Below are 15,312 nucleotides of genomic sequence, written 5' to 3' on the forward strand. Positions count from 1 at the left end.
AGGTGCCACATCAAAGGTTACTACACAAAATAGGAGTTCATGATGTAGGGGGTAACATATTAGCATGGATAGAGAATTGGCTAGCTAACGGGAAGCAGAGTAGGCAAGATATAACTAGTGGAGTGCCACAAGGATCAGTGCTGGGGCCTCAACAATTTACAATCTATATCAATGACTTGGATAAAGGGACTAAATGTATGGTTGCTAAATTTGCTGATGGCTCAAAGATAGGTAGGAAGATATGTTTTGAAGAGGACATATGGAGTCTGCAGAGGAATATAAATAGGTTAAGTGAATAGGCAAAAAAAGGCAGATGGAGCATAATGTGGGAAAATGATTATTTAAATGGAGATAGATTACAAAACTCAGTGATACAGAGGGATCTGGGTGTCCTGGGACAGGAATCACAAAAAGTTAGTATGCAGGTACAGCAAGTGATTAGGAAGGCAAATGGAATGTTGTTTATTGCAAGGGGAATGGAATATAGAAGTAGGGAAATTTTGCTGCTGTTGTACAGGGACACATCTAGAGTACTGTGTACACTTTTGGTCTCCTTATTTAAGAAAGGACATAATTGCGTTAGAAGCAGTGCAGAGAAGGTTCAGTCATCTGGTTCCTGGGATGAAAGGTTGTCTTATGAGGAAAATTTGGACTGGTTAGGCCTGTATCCATTGGCATTTAGAAGAATGAGAGGTGATCTTATTGAAACATCTAAGATCCTGAGGGGATTTGACAGGGTGGATGCTGAAAGGATGTGGGAGAGACTAGGACTAGGGGACACAGTTTTAAAAATAAGGGGTCTCCCATTTAAGATGGAGATGAGGAAACATTTTTTCTCTCAGAAAGGTTGAAAGTCTGTGGAATTCTCTTCCCTAGAGAGCAGTGGAGGCAGGGTCATTGAATATTTTTAAGGCTGAGTTAGATAGGTTCAGACTAGGGAGTCAAGGGTATCGGGGTAGATGCGAAAGTAGAGGCCGCAATCAGATCAGCTATGAACTTATCAAATGATGAAGCGGGCTCGAGGGGATGAAAGGCATACTTTTTAAAAATTCATTCGTGGGCTGTGTGCAACACTGACTAGGCCTGCGTTCATTGCCTATCCCTAACTGTCCTTGAGAAGGTGATGGTGAAATGCCTTCTTGAACCACTGCAGTTTAGATACACCTACAGTGCTGTTAGGATGGGATTTCTAGGATTTTGACCCAGCTACAGTGAAGGAATGGTGATATAGTTTCAAGTCAGGATGGTATGTGGCTTGGAGGGGAACTTCCTGGTGTTTTTTTTTAAAAATCATTCATGGGATGTGGGTGTTGCTGGTTAGACCAACATTTATTGCCCATCCCTAATTGTTCTTGTTCAGAGGGCATTTGAGAGTCAACCACATTGTTGTGGCCTACCACATATAGGCCAGACCAGGTAAGGACAGCAGATTTCCTTCCCTAAAGGACATTAGTGAACCAGATGGTTTTTTACAACAATTGACAATGCACAATCGACTTTTAATTCCAGATTTTTATTGAATTCAAATTCTACCATCTGCCGTGGCAGGATTCCGAACCCGAGACCCCAGAGCATTACCATGGGTCTCTGGATTACTAGTCCAGCAACAATACCACTATGCCATCACCTCCCCCTTAAAAGTGGAGAGTATTCCATCACACTCCTAACTTGTGCCTTGTAGATGGTGGATTGTCTTGAGGAATCAGGAGGTCAGTTACTCGCTGCAGAATTCCGAGCTTCTCACTAGCTCCTGTTGCTACTGTATTTATATGGCTAGTCCAATTCAGTTTCTGGTCTATGGTAACCTCCAGGATGTTGATTGCCCTGCTCCTAATTTGTATGTTCATATGTTTACGTTGGAGGCTATTAGCTAAAGTTATGTTTCTGAAAGAAAATTCAAATTCCGCCATTTGCTGTGGCAGGATTTGAACCCAGGTCCCCAGAGTATTAACCTGGGTTTCTGGATTACCAGTCCAGCAACAATACCACTACGCCATCACCTCCATCATATTTATTGATGGTTTAAATAATGCAATAAAGAGTCATATGCCCAAATTTGACAATAACACAAAGGTTTCTGGTACAGTAAATAATGTGGACAGGAGCATAAAATTACAAAGAAATGTCAATGGATTAAATGGGTGGACAAAACTGTGGCAGATAGATCAGATAGATTTCAACTGCAGGTATGTGTGGGGCCATCCATTTGGCCCAGAAAAGGCTAGATGTGAGTATTATTTAAATGCTGAAAAGCCAGGAACAATAGATGTCCAGAGAGATTTAAGGGTCCATGTATACAGGCACAAAAAAAGGGTACAAGAAAAAGGCTAAAGAAATGTTAGCCTTTAAATGCATAGGTCTAGAATATAAATGGAAGGAAGTTTCTCCAGAGCTATACAAAGTCCTGGTTAGACCATACATGGAGTACAGTTAAGGGCACTGCACCTTAGAAAGTGTGCAGTCCAGATGGACCAAGTGTTACTAGGATTCCATGTCTTAGATTACATAAACTATGTTAATATTTCCTGGAATATAGAAAATTAAAGGATTATTTGCTTTAGATTTTGAGGATTTTGAAAAGAATTGATGGGACGGATGGAGAAAACCATCATCTTCTGGTGGAGGAACTCTACAATAAAGGGAAGTAACCTGAAAATCAGAGCCAGGCCATTCAGAAGAGAAATCACGAAACACTTCCACATACAAACACTCACACAAAAAAAACCAATAAATACTAGCTCAATTAATCATTTTAAATCTGAAATAAAGAGATTTTTGCCAGCCAAAGATATGAAAGTATATAGAGCAAAAGCAGGTGGATAGAGCTAAGACATAGATTATTCACAATCTCCTTAAATTGCAGAACAGGCTCAAGGAACTGAATGGCCTAGTCCTGGTTCTAAATTTCTACGTTCCTTTCCTTTTTACAAAAGCCTTTTTAAAAATTCTTTCACATGGTGTGGGCGTCACTGGCTAGGCCAGCATTTATTGCCCATCCCTAATTGCCCTTTTATATTTGTATATTAATCTAATCTATTTCTGCTCTTTTGATTGTCTCTATTTTGCATGGGAACTTTCCTTTCCAACTTAAGTAACTTTTCACTTCCTCATTATCTATTTTGCCAGCTCATTCGCTCCCTTCCTGTGCAGACATAATCCATCCTTACAGGAGAACCCCATCTTTCCCCAGAACTAGTCCTGGTACATCATTAAACAGAAAGCTCCTCTTCCCAACAGCATAATTTACTCCTGAATTTTCTATCCTTTCTTATTCTAGTTTCCCACGTATCTCCTATCTCCTGTCTTTTGGTGCCATTGTAATCCAGTTGATGGTCCTGCCCAGCACCCTCATCCTCTCCATGTGAAAAGTGGAAGCATGAGTTGGGAGATTGGAGGGAGAGAAGAGAATGCCTTAAAAAGCGATGGGTAGAAGAATGCCATTAAGAACTGGAAAGCTTGGAGGAGCAGGGAGTATTTCCATGGCCAGTATGAAGAGCTGGAGGGGATTCAGTGCTTTTGCAAACTTGTTCTGATGATATGGGTAAAGACTGAGACAGGTAAGTTGAATTTTGCAAACTGGCTGGCTGATTGTTGAAGCAGGGCCAGATAACATAGAGGCTGATGGGGGTCATTGCTGGGGAGCTAAATATACCAACACAACACTCCCACCTCTCCCAGCCCCACTAAAACTCACCATAAAATTCACCAGAATACATAAAACTACTGGATCAGTTTCAATTAAGTGTACTATATTGTGATATGATTTGCTTTATTATTAATGTAGTAAATACTCTACTGGTCTTTTTTTTCATGTATTTGCTACAGGTTGTGTTTTAATGGTTTGGAGTGGGGGTGAGTAAGTGGGAGGGGATGGATGCTATGAATGTTCTTTGTGCCCAGGGCCCCAATAATTCGTTACCTGGTTCTCTGTGTAGACAATTTTTGGGGGAATTGATCAACTGGTGGGTCTGTTAAAACTCAAATGTAACTTGGTTTTTAAATATAAAAAAGAGGGAAATAATCAATTGCGAAGCATGAAAGTGTTCAAAGTCAACCTGGACTTATCATGTAAAAATTCAACATTTTTGAGGAAATCATGCCCCGGGACACCTAGAAATGCATCAACAGTTGTGGACCTCGGTGAGAGAATCACATTTGGAAGAAAGGTGCATCATATTTTATATCTGTTTTCATGGTAGAAGACATTAAAAACATCCCAATAATAGTAGAAAATCAGGAGGGATCAAAAGGGACGGAAGAACTTAAAACAATAATTATCACCAGAGAAAATTTACAAGGTAAAATTATGAAACTAAAGACTGACAAGTTCCCTGGGCCTGATGGCCTGCACCCTAGGGACTTAAAAGAAGTCACTGTATGGTTGTAATCTTCCAAAATTCATACATTCAGGACAGGTCCTAGCAGACCACAAATGTAACATCTCTGTTCAAGAAAGGAGGGAGACAGAAAATAAGAAACCATAAGCCAGTTAGCCTAACATCTGCCATTGGGAAAATGCTGGAATCACTTATTAAGGAAGTAGTAGCAGGACATTTAGAAAATCATAATGTAATCAAACGCAGTGAACATGGTTTTATGAAGGAAAAATCAGGTTTGACAAATTTATTAGAATTCTTTGAGGATGTGATGAGCGGTGTGGATAGAGAGGAACCAGTAGGTGTAGTGTATTTGGATTTCCAAAAGGCATTCAATAAGGTGCCACATAACAAGTTAACTGCATGAGATACGAGACAAGGATGTTTGGGATAACATGAATAGAGAATTGGCTAACTAACAGAAAAAGAGTCAAGAAAAATGGGTTATTTTCAAAATGGCAAACTATAACTAGTGGTGTGCTACAGGGATCAGTGCTGGGAATTCAACTATTTACTCTCTCCAGTCAGCAAAATTGGCCACTACCACCTTTGGAGACCTGGAGGCTGACTAGGAAATCTCAGTTGGCTTCCTTCAAAAGGCCTGTGACGAGTGTACCACATCAAATTACCCGCCAGCCTCGTACATGAAACATAAAAATTTAGCACAGCAAGTAATTATGAAGGCAAATGGAATGTTGGCCTTCATTGCAAGGGGGATGGAGTATAAAAGTGGAAGAGTCTTGTGCGGGGCATTGTTGAGACCACACTTAAGGTACTGCATACAGCATTGGTCTTACTTAAGGAGGGATATACTTGCATTGGAGACAGTTCAGAGAAGGTTCACTATTTGATTCTTGGGAATGAAGAGGTGGTCTCATGAGTTGAGGAGGTTGGGCCTATGCTTATTAGAGTTTAGAAACATGAAACATTATTAGATTCTGAGGCTTGACAGGGTAGATGCTGAGATGATGTTTCCCCTTGTCAGGGAATCTAGAACTGGGGGGACTGATTTTCAAAATACAAGGTCGCCAAATTGAGATGGAGATGAGGAAGAATTTATTCTCCAAGGGCCAAAAGAGTCTTTGGAATTCTTTTTCCCCAGAGAGGTGTGGAGGTTGAATCATTGAATATATTCAAGGTTGAGACAGACAGATTCTTGATCTATAGGGGAGTCAAGAATTATGGAGAACAGGCAGGAAAGTAGAGTTGAGGGCAAGACCAGATCAGCTTTGATCTTACTGAATGGTGGAGCAGGCTCAAGGGGCTTAGCCCTGCTCCTTTTTCTTATGTTCATTCTAAAGGCTTGACTGGAATAGCCCCATAGTCCACATTCCCCTGTTTGCTACTAGACAATTCACTGTTGGGAAAAGAACATTTTTAAAAACTTTTTCCACTTAATTATAGATTATTCGCTACTATTTTGAGAACAAAGTTTTAAAATAGAACCAAAAATAATTCATTCCCAAATAGTAAATAGAGAATAGTTTTCAATTAAGTTAGCAAATGTGCCTTATTAGACAAAAAACTGCACTGAAGGTTTTAAGGAAGTGATGGCCTCCAGGTGCAAACCCAAACGTGACAGTCGTTTTAGATTCCCATATATTGCTATATGCACCAGATAAAATGTAAAGGAGATCAATATTTTCAAAGGGATTGTGTTCCCAGACCCTCCTATGAAATAAAATTTGGGTCCTCAAATTTGTATTTCCCTCAGGCTTTATTGTATGTTATTATATGTACGTAGAAATTAATACTCAAAATAAAAGCGGAAAGTTCAATTGCATACAGCTTCCTTCAGACTCAGATGATGCCAGGAGTATGTTATTTTTCTCCAACATGAATAAAGTATTGTTGGATATACCTATAGCTTATATTGCAAGTCATGGAAAACATAATTTCTCATGTCACAGGCTAATAATTAGGACTACAAGCAGTGTCAGCTGTTTTGACACTGATGAGTTTTACTAGTTTTCCAGGTTTCCATGTAACTATTGAGGTGTGCTGTTATAGATCATTTAACTGCAGAAGCACTTATATATAAACCTATATATTAGTTCAGCAAATTGTTTAGCAAGATAATCTCAGATGTAACCTGCAAGAAGATTGATATTAGATAAATTGTTTTGTAAAATGTCCCTTTAAATCTTAATCTAGTATTATCAATAGAATAAATAAGTGTGCCACTTGTAGGTGCCCTGTCATGGGGGAAGAATTGGGGAGAGCAATACTATCAACCTACAGCACCTCCCAACTTCATTGTTTTGCTAATGTTACAACCAGGTGGGGGCGGTTGAGTGGGGGGGAGGGGGGGAGTTAAATTACTCCCCACTGTTCCCTCTCCTCATTTGAGCGCAACAGGTTTTTTTGTTTGAAAGGATATACTTGCCAATTCAGTGAGTACTTAACTATTTGTGTATTGTGATCATAAAAGAACCAATAGGACAGGTTTCCTCAGGTTTAACAAAGAAAAGGGTTAGCCTTATTATACTTAAACTGATCTAAGTAAACATAATAAAATATGCACACTGACTTTCGTACATACACACACTCTAAATTCACACACACAAATACAGATTACAGAGTGAGGAAGGATGGGTTGGCCAAATTAGAGTGCATAAAAATAGTAAAACAGTATACAGTCTGTAGCTTGGTGACATGGCTGGTTTTAAGCTGAATTCGAATGTCTTGATGCTTCGGATTTAAAGATGTAGATGACTGAGTTGGTTGTTCTTCAGGAGACAGTAGTGCTGGGTTGGATTCTTTTAAGAAATCCTCGTCTGCAGCAAGGCATCCCTGGATGATCACAGTCAGTAAACAGGGCTCGAAGCTGGAGATCTTCCTTCCACAGCTTCCAACCTGATAGTCTCCCAGCCTCAGACGGCCCGCTTCTACCTCCTACCCAAAATCGACAAACAGGACTGTCCTGGCAGACCGATCGTGTCAGCCTGTTCCTGCCCCACGGAACTCATTTCTTGCTATCTTGACTCCATTCTCTCTCCCCTTGTCCAGTCCCTTCCCCCCTACATCATATCAACAATTTCCAGTTCCCTGGCCCCAACCGCCTCCTCTTCACCATGGACGTCCAATCCCTCTACACCTCCATCCCACACCGGGATGGTCTGATGGCTCTCCGCTTCTTCCTCGAACAGAGGCCCAAACAATCCCCATCCACTACTACTCTCCTCCGTCTGGCTGAACTTGTTCTCACGCTGAACAATTTCTCCTTAAACTCCTCTCACTTCCTCCAAATAAAATGTGTGGCTATGGGTACCCGCATGGGCCCCAGCTATGCCTGTCCCTTTGTGGGGTATGTGGAACATTCCTTGTTCCAGTCCTACTCCAGCCCCCTCCCACAACTCTTTCTCCGGTACATCGACGATTACTTCGGTGCTGCTTCATGCTCTCGTCTGGACCTGGAAAAATTTATTAATTTTGCTTCCAATTTCCACCCCTCCATCATTTTCACAAGGTCCATCTCTGGCACTTCCCTTACCTTCCTTGACCTCTCTGTCTCAATTTCTGGTGATAGACTGTCCACCAATATCCATTACAAGCCTACCGATTCCCACAGCTACCTCGACTACACTCCTCACACCCCGCTTCCTGTAAGGATTCCATCCCATTCTCTCAGTTCCTTCGCCTCCGGCGCATCTGTTCTGATGATGCCACTTTCAAAAACAGTTCCTCTGACATGTCCTCCTTCTTCCTTAACTGAGGTTTTCCACCCACGGTGGTTGACAGGGCCCTCAACTGTGTCCGGCCCATCTCCCGCGCATCCGCCATCACACCTTCTTCTCCCTCCCAGAAACATGATAGGGCCCCCCTTGTCCTCAATTATCACCCCATCAGCCTCCGCATTCAAAGGATCATCCTCCACCATTTCCGCCAACTCCAGCATGATGCCACCACCAAACACATCTTCCCTTCACCCCCCTGGCAGCGTTCCGTAGGGATCGTTCCCTCCGTGACACCCTGGTCCACTCCTCCATCATCCCCTACACCTCAACCCCCTCCCATGGCACCTTCCCATGCAACCGCAGAAGATGCAACACCTGCCCCTTCACTTCCCCTCTCCTCACCGTCCAAAGGCCCAAACACTCATTTCAAGTGAAGCAGCATTTCACTTGCACTTCCCTCAACTTAGTCTACTGCATTCGTTGCTCCCAATGCGGTTTCCTCTACATTGGAGAGATCAAGCGCAGACTGGGTGACCACTTTGCAGAACACTTTAGGTCTGTCCGCAAGCATTACCCAGACATCCCTGTCGCTTGCCATTTCAACACTCCACCCTGCTCTCATGCCCATGTGTCCGTCCTTGGCTTGCTGCATTGTTCCAGTGAAGCTCAACGCAAACTGGAGGAACAACACCTCATCTTCCGACTAGGCTCTTTACAGCCTTCTGGACTGAATATTGAGTTCAACAGTTTTAGATCACGAACTCTCTGCTCCATCCCCACCCCCTTTCCGATTTTCCCCCTCCTTTTTGTTTTTTCCAATAATTTATATAGATTTTTCTTTTCCCACCTATTTCCATTATTTTTAAATGTATTTCCATCCATTTTTTTACCTCTACCTTTTAGCCTTTTTCGATTCCTTCACCCCACCCCCACTAGGGCTATCTGTACCTTGCTCGCCCTGCTTTCTACCCTTAATTAGCACATTCCTTTAGATAATATCACCACCTTCAACACCTCTTTGTCCTTTTGTCTGTGACATCTTTTGGTTATCTCCACCTATAACTGGCCCTCTTTCCAGCTCTTCTTGTCCCACCACCTCCCCCCCGCCCCTGCCAAACCAGCTTATATTTCACCCCTTTTCTATTTTTCCTTAGTTCTGTCGAAGAGTCATGCGGACTCAAAACGTTAACTGTGCTCCTCTCCACAGATGCTGCCAGACCTGCTGAGTTTTTCCAGGTATTTTTGTTTTGGATTTCCAGCATCCGCAGTTTTTTGCTTTTATCGAAGCTTACCATGTGGGTTGGAGAAAAAGGAGGCAAACGGGACCTCATTTAGATCTTCTTCCTAAGCTGCTTGTCCTCCGTTCTGTTGAGAAAACATGTGCTTAAAATACACAAAGGGCTGGCTTGTCATGTGACCTGACTTTGCCAACTGCCAGGGGGATTTAAAAAAAAATACATTGTCCATGCATTCCAAAAGTGACTTGATTAGCTTGTGCCTGGAAGTTAACTTAGCCAGGGTCTCATTGTCCAAGCAATTAGTTTTAATGGCTTCTCCAACAGTTGAATACTTCAAGTGATTGCCATAGATGCTTTGTTAATGAGACAGGAGATTCAAGTCCTTCACACTCTCCTGAAGTCAGATGGGTTTTGCAGGCAGACCGATTCCACTCCAGTGTATTGGAATATAGAACATACAGTAATGCAAATTGGTGTTAGCCATCTTGGTCTGCAAATTCAAGTCACTTTAGTCTGTGTTTTTAAAAAGTCTGTTTTTAAAAGTTCAATTCAGGTTTCCAAACAATGGATTAAATATAATTCAAAGACAGAATTACCTGGAAAAACTCAGCAGGTCTGGCAGCATCGGCGGAGAAGAAAAGAGCTGACGTTTCGGGTCCACACGACCCTTCAACAGAACTGAAGCATAGTTAGAAGAGGGGTGAAATATAAGCTGGCTTAAGGTGGGGGGTGGGGGGGGAGAGAAGTTGAGGGTGGGGTGGTTGTGGGGACAAGCAAGCAGTGATAGGAGCAGATAATCAAAAGATGTCACAGACAAAAGGATCAAAGAGGTGTTGAAGGTGGTGATATTATCTAAGAAAAGTGCTAATTAAGAATGGATGGCAGGTCACTCAAGGTACAGCTCTAGTGGGGGTGGGGTGGAAAGATTGATAAGGTATTAGTTGTAGATTTAAAAATAATGGAAATAGGTGGGAAAAGAAAAAGATTAAATATAAATATTTGGCATAAAACTCATCCTCACGACATTAAGAACAGTAGTTATTTTACAAAGCAGTTTTTCTATTTTGCTCCATGATAATTAAAGACATTTACTGGCACTTTATCATTGTGGAGAAACATCTCAAGTATTTCACGTACTGTTGTCATGGTTACTTTATTACCTGAATGGGTACATTAGTCAATTTGTGCACAGAAAGAATCTACAAACGGCAATGAAATAGGGCTATAACTTCCAAGCTCCTCAGCGTTGAATTGGGGGAAGCACCCCAAAGATACACTGGGGAATCCCCTTCAGAGGTTCACAGGTAAGGTTTGCACAGCAATTGCCCAGAAGTGCAAACTTCCCTGGGCAATTGCCCTGCACTAGGAACTGTCCAAAAATACAATTTACATTGCAAACTTTGGATGGTTCCAACTGGGTTACACCAATAGTTACCCAGAAAAAGTTAGAAGAATTAAAACCACTCAAAACTTCTAGGTCACTATTGTACAGACCCAGACTGACCCTCCTCGGGACTCCCTCCACACCCCCAACCCTGTAGAGGACATCTCCCCCACTCCCTGACTCCACCACACCACTGAACATTCCAGGGGTCTCCCCGCAACCAACTCCCCCAGCGGATTGCCCCCAACCACACAGGACACCTGCCCCTCACCCCCTCCAAAACACCAGTGGGCCTAACTCTCAACCCCACTGCCACCTTGGCCCCCAAGGCCCAAACGGACTTGACCCGAGGCCCAACTATAGCCAGAAGACTGGACACCCTCCCTCCTCCACTGAGGCCTGACACCCTCCCCTCCACACCCCCCGCGCAGACCTGGGCAGGCCCGAGGCCTGATTTCACCCCCCCACCCCGCCCGAGGCCTGTCACCCTATTGCCACCACCTAACCCCCCCCTGCCAGCGAGGTATGACACCCCCTACTCCTGAGGCTCGAAATACCCCCACCGAGGCTCAAACACCCCCCACCCCTGGGGACCAACACCCTCCCCTACCCCCCGCCACCTCCCCACTAACCCCATCACCTCTCCGCCCCCCTGACACCTTTCCGCCCCTCCGAGGCCAAACACCCTCCCAAGACCCTTCCTCCACCTCCCGCCCCACACCGAGGCACGACGCCCTTCCCCTTTCCACCAACCTCACCCCAGGGACCAACACCCTCCCCCGCCCTGAGGCCCAACATGTTCCCCCCCAAGGCCCTCCATCGACACCCTCCTCCCTAGCCGCCCCCCTCCAAAGGCCTGACACTTCCCCACCTCCCAGAGGCACAACACCCACCCTCCATCAACCCAAGGCCCAACACCCATCCCCATCCCCCCCAAGGCCCGACACCCTCTGCCCCCCCCCCCCTTTATTATGCAATAATTCAGTTAAAAGGTGTAGGAAATTTTCCAAATAAACTAGTTTGCTACAGGAATTGCAAGAATTGCACACTGGATACAAATTTGTGGATGTGCATTGTGTAGGGCTAGTTGTACAGCTCTTTTAGAGGTTGAAGAATTCAAGAAAGAATAGAGAAAATCATCAGTATACCTTGACTGTCCTGTTTGGTCATTGAAATGTTTGTGATTCTGGTTAGTGACACCTCCCTCTACATGGCACAATTGACATTTCTGGCAGGTTTTTTTGACAATCTGTGTCTTTAATCACAATATCATCAAGTTGGGCCTACAGATCAGATTCCTTGAAATTGAAACATCTCCTTTGCTGCCTCTGCATGACACCCTGGTCCCTCGTTTGACTGGTGTGCCAGTCCTCTGATGAATAAAGTAGCAGAAAACTATTGTGGAGATGCAATCAAGCATTAACAAAGTGAGCCAAGCACTGTTCTTTACTGACCTGCTGTTTCCCCAGCCTGATGCTATGATCATCAGCCAAAACTAATTTTTTTAAAGGCTGCACTCTTCCATGAACACTAGCAGATCACTCCTGTTTTATACAGGTTTCATGTCAATCACTAAGATAAAAGCAAAAAACTGCGGATGCTGGAAATCCAAAACAAAAACAAAAATACCTGGAAAAACTCAGCAGGTCTAGCAGCATCTGCGGAGAGGGACACAGTTAATGTTTCGAGTCCGAATGACCCTTCAACAGAACTAAGTAAAAATAGAATCTTCTATTTCTAGAATCTTCTATTTTTACTTCGTTCTGTTGAAGGGTCAATCGGACGCGAAACGTTAACTGTGTCCCTCTCCGCAGATGCTGCCAGACCTGAGTTTTTCCAGGTATTTTTGTTTTTGTTTCATGTCAATCACTACTCCAATGGATATGCAAATGAGATGACTCAGGAAATTCTTGTGTACGTACCTCACTAGATGAGGTATGTTAACTCTCTTTTCCATTGGCACAATGTGATGCAATTCATTGTGTTGAAATTTGGAGTAATTATATTTAAAGTATTAACCATAAGGATGGCATCCCAAGTCATGATAGTAATGCTTAGGTTTACCGGCTAAACTCTGCATTAAATCTAGACTTAAAATCATTCCATGGTACCATTTTATAAATACGTTTCCCAAAGCTAATTACTAGTATGCTTTAACTTATTGGTGTATAATGAGATTCACACTGCAGAATGAATGGTTGTGACGTAATTAAAATGAGTTCATTAAGAAATAATTAGCTAAAAGCAAGTAATAATTAGCAGTTGATTGAAAAATTCTTTAACTAATATTTATTATAAATAATTAGATGCATATTATCAGTTGTAACATTGCATATACCTGGACTGGTAATTCAGGATTTGGACTCAATGCAGCCTATATCCTTAAATTTACTTTACGTTAAAAATAATATTTTAAATTATCCATTTGTGATCATTAATGATATATCTTTTCTTTAAAAAAAATCAATTCACATGCATTAATTGCACTTTAGTCACTCACCAGGAAATGCTTCAACTGCAGTATTTTATTGCAACAATGATTTAACATGGTTGGAATAAAGCATATGCAACAGCTAGCACTATGCAGCATTTGAAAGAAACTATTTCTGTATTCTGATATGATTACACAATCTAAACATAATTTATAATAAATTACATTTGTTATGTAAGTCACATACAGATTCTTATCAATTCTGTGACTGGTCTACCAATAGGTGAGCTTCATAAGCTCAAGTAGCTCCAGATCTCCACAATATCTAGTGCCTTCTAAAGGAAATTTGCTTTGTCTTGACTTTCTCCCTCTCTCTCACTCACACACATCTTCCTTATTGAACCTGCCAAATAATCTCCAAATACTGAATTTATGGGCCATTTTTTGACCTTAATGATAAGCTTACATCTCCACTCGTGAAGAATCTTATAAATCATTTGCTGTGGGTCTGGTTAGCTTACTGGATGTGAAATTGCCTCTCTTAATGCTGTTTGTAGCTTTGTGCCACTTGTATGGCCTGTGTTGCCAACCACTTCTAGCATGGGCTGCACAGTGTTGCTGAAGGAACAGGGTCCCCAGAAGACCTAGAATTAAGGCTATCCTGACACCATTAACCCAACTGGCTAATATGACACCAAGGGCTGGATTTTCTGGTGTCCGGGCCTCCCCATTGTTGTCCCAAGCCCATCTGTGTCCTCAGTGCACTTGCTGACACAACCTTTGAAAGGCGGCCCCCTAATTGGCTGCCTTTGCCTTTTTCCCATCCCGTTGAGGATGGTGGGCAGACTCTCAATGCTGCAGGCCCAATCAGAGGATCCACAGTGATGTCAGGTCAGCAGCCCCACCGGGAAAGGTGGACACTCCTGAAGCAAAAATGCTAGCACCAGGGAGCCTCAACATGGAGGCGCCCTTTGCTGCCTGTATCTACGAGATATATTAAAGACGCCTGAAACCAATAGGGCCATCGGGTTGGAGGAAAAACTCCTCCACAGGCCTACTCACAGTCAGGGCTGTAGTCTTTCATCAACACAACCCCTTCCTTGGGCATGAAGCCTCTGGATCCAATGGCCCGCTGGCATGCTGTCAGCAGGCAGCCTTGATTGAGCTGTGGCCTCTGCACATGGTGGGGAGGCACTCAGATGTCAGTAAAATTCAGCACAAAATGGCCCTTACATGGACCGTTATTTACACTAATTGGTTGCCTGCCTTCGTGGAGCAGGCAGTTCAACTGGTTTCTAGTCCACCCCTGGGAAAGTTCCCAGGAGGCAGGGATGCATTGGGAAGTCTCCTGACGTGGCTTCCTAATATTTTCCTGACTCTCCCACCTCCAACCCTGCCTCCACAGGACCAGGAACATTCAGCCCCAGGATTCTAAACTTGGACCACAGTTCCAGGCCATGAATTTGCATATCACTCACCAAAGATCATGCTTGTAGCTTCAAGATGGGACCTGAAACTCTATTAATTAAAGGGTCGCTGTGAAAGTTGCAGGTGAGGTATATTTGAGTAACTTTTGCTTAGTTACAGCTGGTGGAACTGTGCTGGATTCTTGGAGATGATTTTTGCCAGTTTCTAAAGACAGCTGAGCAGGAGAGGGGACAACCTCATCTGGGTACAGGAGCAGTTGTTGCACTGCCTCTTGGTCTGCAACATGAGGAGGCAGAGAAGGGAAGCTTTGTGAAGTGAGAGGGAGAAGAAGGAGCATAGGAGATAGGATGAGGCACTCTGGGTCCCATGTAAATGGACAAACTTTATGGGCAAATTGTGAGGCTCCTCTTCCACTTCAACAACTTCACCATCCCAACATGAATCCAACATTCACCACAGTCATATCCACATTATACTCTGCATTACAACTTTCCCTTGGACACCATCAATCAATAAAAGCCATCAACGAAAGCCTTCACAAAATATCTTTAGAGAGCAACATATCCAATTATACAAACGACAATAAAGTATTCACCATAATGGATTTCTTTAGTGCTTGAGTTAGTGCTTAGTGCTTGGAATAGTTTATAGCCCCCCTAACAGTAGCTACACAGTAGGTCCAAGTATCAAGAAATAATGGGGCTTGCAAGAAAGGTATTGCAGTCATTATGGGTGATTTTAATCTTCACAACGATTGGGCAAATCAAATTGGCAAAGG

General features: G+C 43.0%; 1 protein-coding gene across 3 annotated transcripts in view; it reads right to left on the reverse strand.

The window, feature by feature from the left end:
- csrnp3 (cysteine-serine-rich nuclear protein 3) overlaps positions 1-15,312 on the reverse strand; it is a 264,969-nt gene that overhangs the window by 242,982 nt on the left and 6,675 nt on the right. The window lies entirely within an intron of this gene.

Source organism: Cetorhinus maximus, chromosome 11, assembly GCF_964194155.1.
Source record: "Cetorhinus maximus chromosome 11, sCetMax3.hap1.1, whole genome shotgun sequence".
Taxonomy (NCBI): domain Eukaryota; kingdom Metazoa; phylum Chordata; class Chondrichthyes; order Lamniformes; family Cetorhinidae; genus Cetorhinus; species Cetorhinus maximus.